Below are 10528 nucleotides of genomic sequence, written 5' to 3' on the forward strand. Positions count from 1 at the left end.
CCCAGATGTTGACTGGGTATGGATGTAATGGTTGGACAGTTTGGAAATCTGTCTACTTGATCTGTTTCTGTCTTGATAATTCTGTCTGTGTATTTTGAAGTTCGGGGTGCTGACCTTTTTCCCCTGAACAAGGTAAACGATATATGTCTGACTGATTCAAGTAAGCTTGTTAACCTATTTTGAGTTGCTTTCCTTTAACAAAGCGGATCCAAGAACCTGTGGTAGCAGCAAACCCTGAGGACATGCTTGGGGTGCTTGCTGCTACAGAAGCCATTTTCTATACAAAAGGGAAGGCTGGAAAACCATCTTTGGGACGCTTGTCATTTTTTATTATCACTCCAATCTGGACATAGATCTGGTGGATCTCAACACCTCCTCTCATCTCCAGCCAGTTGTTAATAAATCTCTTTTGCATATATGTCATGTGCATGGACTTTCTCCTTTTCTAGATTGCAGAAATGGGTTACTGACTAATCACTTGTTTGGAGAGACTTTGCTACCAAATGTAGGTATTGAAATAGATAAGAAAGTGATTAAGTCGTCTTATTTAGAAACTCCTCAAGTTGACACAGAGAGCCCTAATGCTAAATGAAGAAGTGAGTGATCCTAATTAACACTATATAAGTTTTTTTAAATAGCTCCCTTAAAGTATAAAAATATACGAAATACCAAGTATAGTGACTGCTCTATTTAAGGATTGTTTTCTCCAAAATAATTTAAAATAAAGATTTCTTTAGAGAAAACTTCTTCATTGCACTTAAAATTGGACTAAGATCCCCTTTACAAACTATTTTTTTCTTACTGCATAAAGTATGGCATACTTTTGTATCAGGTTTCTAAGCCTTACTTGAATCTCAGTTCCTTATCTGCAAAATAGAGGTGATGATACTGTGATGATCAAAGGAAGTCATAAGATCCTAGTCTTATAGCTGAAAAGAACCTCAAAGGGCGGCTAGGTGGTGCAGTGAGTAAAGCTCCGGCCCTGGAGTCGGGAGGACCCGAGTTGGGTTCCAGCCTGAGACACTTAACAACCACACAAAAATACTAGCCTTGTAACCTTGGGCAAGTTACTTAACCCCAATTGCCCTACAAAAGGCAGAAAAAAAAGAAAAGAACCTCACAGAATCTAGCTCAAACTTTTCATTTTACAGATCAGGAGCGAGGTCCACAGAAGGTAAGTTAGTGGGTAAGAAGGTTAGTCAGAAAGTATGTATGCAAAGAGCAAATCACTGTACAAATATGCGTTATCATCATTATTATTGTAGGGTCATTACACAGAGGCAGTACTCAGAAAGGGAGCTGAAATTAAAAAAAAGGCAGGAACAACATTTATAGTGACATCTGGACAGAATGACATAATTTTCTTATGATAAAACTTTAATACAATTCCTGAGGTTCACATTTCACCAAAGGTGGAGGTATCATGGGTTATCTAGTCTCAGGAAATGAGAAGAGAGAATTATTTCCTTCCAAGAAAGACATTTAAGCTTTTGCAAAATAAATTTTAAGGAATATGTGGGAATAAGGAAATAACTCCTTTTGTCAAATGGGGGTGGTGGTTGGAAATAAGGTTTAATTGGGCAGCTGGGTGGTATAGAGGATGGAGTGCCATAAGCCATGAAAACTCATCTTCCTAATTCAAATTTGGCCTTAAACAGCTGTGTGACCCTGGGCAAGTCACTTAACCCTATTTACGTCCATTTCCTTATCTGTAAAATGAGTTGAAGAAGTAAATGGCAAACCACTCCGGTATCTTTGCTAAGGAAACCCCAAATGGGGTCATGAAGAGTCAGACATAACTGAAAAATGACGGAAAGGCTTAATTATCTGGACTGAAAAACTGACTCCAATAAAAACAGGCATTTTAATAGCTGTGAATGGTACATTTACAAATGTAAATAGTGTTCACTGCTTCTCACAGTCCTGGGATACAGTTACAAATGGGGAACTCATTTATTTATTTATTTTTGTTGTAGCATTTTTCTGTTTCTTTTCAATTATCTACTAGATATTTAACCCTAGTAGTGTCTCTAGGAGGGTAGTTCTGAAATGCTATTTAAAGACTGGAATACATTTAATGCCTTATTGAATGAAAACAAAAGGCATTTTGCTCACTGACTCTTTTGTAACTCTGAGGAATGTGAACACCATTTAACTTGCTGGGTCTCTTAGGTAACATTAAGAATTTTTATAGATGTCTTCATTCCTAGTTTTTGTGTGTTGGTATGCAACTATAAAGGAGAGTTGGCATATTAGATAAAGGGGCAGCTAGGTGGCCTAGTAGATAGAGCATGGAATTGGGAAGGCCTGATTAAAATCTGACCTCAGATACTAGCTGTGTGATCTTGGGCAAGTCCTTTAACCTGTCTGCCTCAGTTTCCTCATCTGTAAAATGGTGATTATAATAGCATCTACCTATAATGGTTGTTAGAATAAAATGAGATAATAATTACAAAGTGTTTTTGTTCTTGGCACATTACAGGCACATAAATGTTAGTTATTATTATTAATAATGATATAAATAATAATAATAATAACAATATTGTTATAAAGAAACAGCCTTGGAGTCAAGGAACTCTGGGCTTAAGTTTTGCTTCTCATCCATAATGGCTTTATTATTGAAAGTTATGTTGATTCAGTAACCCTTTGTTCCCAGTCCTGCTTGTCAATCAATCGGTGTTGGGGAAGGTGAGACCAAGTCTGCAGCTTTTTGCATTACTGGCTTTCTCACCTTCCCCTACCTGGAAATTGTCATGCTCTAGCTACCTTGAGGAGGAACTGAGATGCAAAGACCCAACCTCTTTTGTTGATGTGGACCTATCAGAATAAAAACTGGCTCTACCTTGAAGCCATTGCTGATCTTCATCGATCAGTCCATCAATGTATTTGGCATACTTATAAAAAACTCTTTTAATTCTCTTTGTCCTGAGTTTTGCCTCATTAATCAGGGTTAAAACCCCAACAATATAATCCTGGGCAAGTCTTTTATCCTCTCAGCAATTTTATCCTCTGAGCAATTTTCTGGGAAGAGGAATCACAAAGAGAATTCTGGATCTGCATTGGTAAAGGAAATTTCCACAAAAGGAGTTCCCCCACATGGATAAAACCACAGATTTACCCATGGCCCTTAAATAATGATGTATTATCATCCTCAAATGATGTATTATTGTCCTTAGTATTGTCCTCAAAACTATATATGAAAGATTTCTCATTCCAACCTATGATTTAGTAGAGAAAGTCTAGGGAATTCATTGAAAAACACTGAGGTTGACTATGCTTGTTGCATAGTTGTTAAGTTAAAGGCAAGACTGGAACCCAGGCCTTCCTTACTGCAAGCCTAGTAGCATTGTATCTACTATATCCCATTGCCTCTATCCTTAAAGTCCTGTTGCCTCTCTTGGAATCAGAATCTTCTCTTTCCCAACACAGAGTCAGGAAAACAGAATGTGCTGGGTTCAGTACAGCAAGATAAACTTCAATGTTGTGAATGTGTCACAAAAGTAGAATGCGAAATTCTACTTTTAGACTAAAAATAAAATCAGGTAAACAAATTAAAGAGTGGAGGAGCCTAGCTTAGCAACAGTTCAGTTGAGAAAGATGAGTGCATTAGTGGACCACAATAGTTATCTATGTGAGTGATATGGATGTTAAAAAGGGAGTGTAATCTTAAGGTATAATTAGAATGAAAACATGGGAAGTCAATTGTCTGATCTGGAGAACCATGTTCTATTCTGGGTACATTTTAAGAAGAACAATGAAAAGCGACAGTATATTCAGAAGAGGATTACTATCGTAGTAAGAGGACCTAAAAATTTGTCAAAAAAGGAAAAGCTGAAGAAGTACACAACAAAAGTAGCATTTATGTAATACCTTAAGGTTTTCAAAGTGCTTTACAAATATTAACTCACTTTATCCTTACAATAACTCTTGATCAAATGACTTACTAAAGGGTTACATACATAGCCATCGTCTGAGCTAAAATTTAAACTCAAGTATTCTTTTTTTTTTTTTTTTTTTGCTTTTTGGAGGGCAATTGGGGTTAAGTGACTTGCTCAAGATCACATGGCTAGCTTTTGTGTTATGTTTCTGAGGTTGGATTTGAACTCAGATCCTCCTGACTCCAGAGCTGGTGCTCTATTCACTGCGCCACCTAGCTGCCTCTGCATATAAAATGTCCCAAAAGTCTGTGTGGTTTTAAGTTTTAATAACTAAAAAATTAAACAATAGCTTTATTAGCTTAAAATCACTTAAAAACACAAGGTACCCCTTGTATATAGTTATCTTTTTACTTTTAGTAAATGAAATAATCTCATTGCTGCATTTATAGACATCTGCAATTATCCCTTCCACATCATGACTTTCCGCATTGCAGTTTCAATATTTGGTGAGTCAGCATAAGAAATTAAATGGGAATTTTTGGAGAGTGTTGTGGAAGGCACAGACAACATGCCAAAAAACACAGCAAAAAATTTAGAAACTCAGAAATGCATAAAATATATGTATACTACTGCATATTATCAACATTTTATTTTTTAATATGATAATAATCCATACTTCGCTGGTATAAAGGGAAGGTCAAAGAATTTTACATGGATTTTCCAGGTCACAGGGTCTGTCCTCCTAACCCTCATGATGTGGAAGGGATAACTGTATAGCCCCTGATGGAAATCCCCATGACCCTAGTCAGGTAGAAAGTGGAAAGGAAGTCATTCAAAGGCTTTCTGGAGATTCAGTTGTGTCCATTACTCCTTCTGGGGTTGTGAAGCACCAGTACATACTTTATATCCTCAGCTCAGTCTAGCATCTGAGATTCTCCACAATCTGGATCTTTTCTACTTTTTCAGTCTTATTTAATTTTATTTTCCTTTGTGCACGTTCTGCTCCAGTCCAAGTGTCCTACAAGTTGTTCCCCCATGGGACAATGCAGTCCCACCTCCATGGGCTTTGCACAGGTGGTCCCCAACCCCTATGTCTGGAATGCAATCCTCCCTCAAAGGCACTAGGAAAAGTTACTTTTGACATTTTTCTTCTTTCATGCCCTTAGACAGTGGCAATGTAGTAATTCTATACTGTTTGTGTCTGTATCCAGACATCTGAGTAATAGCCAAGCCATCAACAGCTGGCAAGTGGAAAACTTGCCTTATTCCTCCCTCTGAGCAAACTGTTCTTTGAAGGATTCAATCAGTATGAAACTATAATGTTAAGGCAGCAGCACAGAGCAGGTAATCTGACAAATTGATGTTGGACTCAAGTAAGCCAACTAGCTATTAATTCACAAAACAGTTGGAAAGATTTGTGATGCAAGCTGACTTCCGTCTAGACAAGAAGGGAGTGTAAAACCCATTAGACAGATAAAATACAGCAGTGACAAGAAAAACCTGTTTCAACATCATATCAAGACTTCATGAGCTCATGGGGACAAACTTGGCTGTTGCTTTCTTTCACCCACATTTGTTAACCTATAGGATCATCATGGTACCAGTGAATTCCAGTCAAGGAATAATTAGAATATCTAGAAGTTTATAATAATCTGTACACTAGACTGGAGGGAGAGAGAGAGTGAGACAGGGAGAGAAGAGGAGAAACAGAGCGGAGAGGTGGAGGGAGGGAAGGGGAAAGAAGGGAGAGAAAGAATTTGAAGACACACAATATGTTACTAATGGTGAATCTTTTATGTAATTCTTGAAGCTGTCTACATTTTAATTTTTTGAAAATAACATTGGCCCAGGCTTTCCTAATTCCCCATCTGTCAGTCTTTTCTCCATGTATCTAGGATATAACTTACCAGGGGTCCTAGTCTTAGAAATGTATTAGTTGGTTAAATTCAGACAATATTCTACTCCCTAAAACACGGAATGCCACACTGGACATATCTATCAGATGATTCAAATAAAAGAGACACATTAATGACTTTTTCATTTTGTGTTTTTGGTTGACAAGAGTAGGGGAAGAAAACATTTGACTATGTATTAAAATATTTCTTCAGTTTTGTACAGTGTGTTGGGGATATTTCTTAAATGAAAATTTGTATTAATATCTGGGTTATTCTGAAGATCACGTGCAACATTTGACATGTCATAATGTGTATCAACAGCCCTTTGTTTAACTTTTTTTCTTGTCATGGATTTTCTTCTTATATAAACATGGTATCTCCACCATTAGAATGTAAATTACTTAACTTTGGCAAGGACTATTTAATTTTTGTCTTTATATCTCCAGTGCCTTGCTCTAGTACCCCAGAATACAGGAGACACTTAATAAATGTTTGATAATTGATTAATGTGGCATTCTTATCACTGAATTCAATACTGTACTTCCTTATTTTTAAAAGCACCTTTAAAAGCATTAAGTAATTCACCATAAAATAAGGAGTACTAATTTGGAAAAGTGTGCTAAAAAATTACATATGGGTGTTAACTAAAGTCAGAGTGAGGCACTTTGTATCTAAGTCCCTATGGATTATATTTAGTGTGCAAAAAAATGCCTCAAATATTTCTAGCACCATATATTGCTATTCACAGAGATTATTATTGCTGTAACTTAAATGGAAAATAAAGAAATAATTCTCTCTGAAATATTTTCAGACCAAATAGAATAAAACACTTAAGTAAGAAAATATAGAACATGGGAAAGGAGATCTAGAATTCAATAATTCAATCCAAGTCAACAAACATTTATCCTGTACCTATGTAAATAAATGACTAGGGCAGCTTTACTTTGTTGATTGAAAATTCAAGGACAGATATGAAATAGATCTTGACAAGGTTCATAAATGAGCTTATGATCAAAGAGAGGGAAAGATAAATACAAATCCCTGGAATATAGGAAGAAAGGGACAGGTTGAAGGGAAAAGCCCAGGTAAAGAGAAATTAGAGATGGAAAAGATCAACTTCCAGCTGAGGCAGGAATAGAGGTAAGGAAGGTGTCAGAGAAATAGGGGGAAGAGAAGTTGGGAGACTTGGACCTTTCAGAAAAAGTGAGACATTTAATAAATGGATTGGGTGGGTAGGGGAAGGAATCTTTTCTAGGTATGAAAGCATAAGTAAAGGTTCTGAGAGAAGAGACAATGGCAGGAGAATGGTGGATGGAGAATTAATCCCATTTGGCTGGAATATAGAATCTATGAAGAAGAATGGTAGGCAATGAGGCTGGAGAGTTAGACCCTCCAAATTCTGAAGAGTCTCAAATATCAGAATCAGCAGTTTATACTTTTTCCTCCCAGTAGGTAAGGGGAACCAAGAAGTTATTGTGATCAGTTGTACACTGAAGGGAACCAAAACATCTGATTCAGGAAGCAGGCTGGTCCTTGATAAGTTAGCTCTGGGTTTTCCAGTGATGCAACTAGTCCATACTGTCCAGTCCTGGTTTTCTCTGTGATGCGGCTGTAAATCAGAGCCTGCCTGATATCCTGAGATCCAAGGCTTTGCTGTTCTGGGATATTAGGCAGAAGGTGTTAGCTCACTAATACATTTTAGATACTATTTTTATGGCTTGGAAATATCAAGGACATGATAACTGTCAAGGCCTACTTGACATCACTGTCTGGCATTTTGAAACTGAACAAAGCAGTATTAGAAAGCCTAGTCATCTATAGTTACCTTCTTTGTCTCATTACTCTATAAAAACCTTGCTCATGGTATCAACAAATGGATTACATTGATGATCTCGCCTGGCCTACAAATTCAAGTCACACTTCCATGGTCTTGCGAATCATTTTAGAGCTGGCATAAGAAACCACTTAGAGTGAGCCCTACAGTACATTAAGAGGGTTTTTTAGTCAGTGGGGTAAAAGATGGACTAAAGAGGAGAGAGTTTACTCATAGAACTAGTTAGGAAGTCATTATAAAAGTCAAAGGCTGGAACTTGGGTGATTGCAGTTGGAGTGGAAAGAAGAACAAAAGAAGATATGAGAGACACATGAGAAATTACTTTATAAATTACTCAAAAGGTATTGCTTGCAAGCCTTTTATGATATGTCTTTTTCTGCATTACTGTGTAACTTCATACTGAAAGCAGTTCCTTATAGGGAAACGGTTTCTGAAAGGCAGGCTACTGATACCTTCTGTGCTGTTGGGAGCTGAAATACATCAAGAGAGCCACTTTCAAAATGCAGTGCCAGAAGTTTCAGAAAACTTTTGTTGAAAGAACATCCAAGACCGTGGACATGAGCAGGTGTCCCTTTTGGTGTGAAGTTCTCTCTGTTATAGTCATCTATAAATTGCCATACAGTCTTAGAGCAGACAGAGATCTCAGGGGCTTTCTGGTTGACTCTGTACCTCTATGGAAAATTCTTTCTCCAACATTCCTGACCAGGGTCTGCTTTAAAACCTTCTGTCAAAAAGAACCCACAACTTCTAAGGTAGTCCACTTTATTTTGGGAGAGCTATAATAGACAGGAAGTTTTTCCTTTTCTGGACCCTAATTTGGTTCCTTACAAAGTCTCCCTCAATGTTTCTAGTTCTGAGGCATCTTGGGCCAAGTATAATAAATTTAGACCCTCTTTCATCTGACAGTCTTTCAAAAACTTACAAATAGTTACAAAACAGTTAATTTTTCTCTTTTCTAATCTAAATATTTTCAGTTCTTTTAGCTGCTTCTCATATGGTATGTTTTTGAGTCCACTTGCTATCCTGGTTGCCTTCCTTCGCATGATCTTTTGCTTATCAATGGTCTTAAAATGTGGCAACCAGACCCATGCACAACATTCCAGATGTGGCCTGATCTTGGCATCAGTGCTATAACTTCCTTCATTCTGGATATGATGCTTTTACTGATGCAACCTAGAAATGCATTAACTTTTCTGGCTGCCAGGTTTTCAGTCTTGCTCCTGACTCACACTGAACTTCCAGTCCACTAAAATCACCATTTCTTTTTGACATGAATTTTTACCTAGTCATGCTTTCCCCATCTTAAACTTTTTTATTCTTTTTAAAAATCTAAGTATACAATTATGTTCATCTGTATTAATGTCATCTTACTGGATTCAGTCTATCATTGTCAATAATTTTTTTTGCAGTCCAATTCTGTAATCTGATATATTATGTCTACTGCTCTATTTGGCATCTTCTACAAGTCTGAAAAACCTATAACATTTATATCTTCATCCTGATTAAAATGTTGAAAAGAAAGGGCTTAATCACATTTGAATATCAGCTGATTGCAAATAGAGATTGGTTATATGCAATTGTATCACAATTCTTGGCACACAGTAGGCACTTAATAAAAACTTGCTGATTAGGACACAGCATTGTGTCACTCCACTGAAACCTCACAAATGTCTATTTATTAAGATTCTTCATGTCACTCGTTCAGATTTATACAACTATACTATCCAGAATCATTAGTTATTGTTAGGGCATTTTTCTCTTCTCTCTTAAATCTACTATTTCTAACCCATTTTTTAGATTGTTTTTATTTATTCATTTATTTTTTTTTTTTAAGCAATCAGGGTTAAGTAACTTGCTCAAGGTTACACGGTCAGTTATTTCTGGGTGTGGTGCTGAGTGTCTGAGCCTGGGATTCGATCTCCAGGTCGTACCAACACTGGAGCCGGTGCTCTTACTTGCTGTGCTACCTGGCCGCCCCAATTGTTTTTATTTCAAAACAATCACACCTATTGAAACTAAGGTTTAAATTTTAAATGAGTAATTTGAGTTTACCAACTGATTGTTGCTTTGAAATTTTTGAGCCAAGGTCATACATCATCAACAATTATTCCCAGAACACCTACAAAACAGAGATAGCTACAAAGGATAATAATTTCATGAAAAAAGTAAACACATGGGTCTGTTAAGAATCTAAAAAACAATATCAAGAGTGGGCTTAATTAGTTCCAGTAGCAGTTCTCTCAGGCCAAACATTTTAGTTTTTTTTTTCATACATAGACAACAAAAGGACATAAAATTCTAGCCAATTCTCTCTCCTTCCCCTTTCCCATTAAAATAATCCCCTAGGGTGCAAAGGGAGTATTTGGCTTTTACTCTGGAATTTATCAAACTTTAAGAGTTCATTTAAAAGCCATTACAAACTTTATATAAAAGATGCCTATATGACTTCACTCCTTGTAGGATTTCCATATTAGATCATGGATCATGGAGTAGAGAGTGCCCCAGCGATTAGTTCCATATAGTAGAAAACAGAGTTTTGCAATGCCACAATCTAAAGCTCTGTATATTTATATACTTTCATAAAGTAGCAGCAGAACTTGATGTGGTGACTGACACATAGTGGAAGACATGCTCTAGTTGGGTTTTGGGACAAGAAAATGGATTGATTCCAGCTTTTTCCTAAGGCTATTACTTAGCATGCAATAATGATCAGTGGAGACTGTGATTTTTAAAAAAACACAATGCTAAGATGTTAGCATTTCAGGCACCTACTGTAACAATACATCTGAACTGCATTGTCTATAATAAACCTTGAAGTTTGAGGAAGAGAACAAGGTAAAGAGACAGCTGTGGAAAAACAACAGCTTTCCCCCTACACACACACACACACACACACACACACACACACACACACACACACA

General features: G+C 36.8%; 1 protein-coding gene across 6 annotated transcripts in view; it reads right to left on the minus strand.

Annotated features, from left to right (window-relative positions):
* PALLD (palladin, cytoskeletal associated protein) overlaps positions 1-10528 on the minus strand; it is a 543092-nt gene that overhangs the window by 283210 nt on the left and 249354 nt on the right. The window lies entirely within an intron of this gene.

This window comes from Petaurus breviceps, unplaced genomic scaffold (genome assembly GCF_028583685.1).
Source record: "Petaurus breviceps papuanus isolate PSGF00001 unplaced genomic scaffold, PetGlider_PUasm1.0 126, whole genome shotgun sequence".
Lineage (NCBI taxonomy): Eukaryota > Metazoa > Chordata > Mammalia > Diprotodontia > Petauridae > Petaurus > Petaurus breviceps.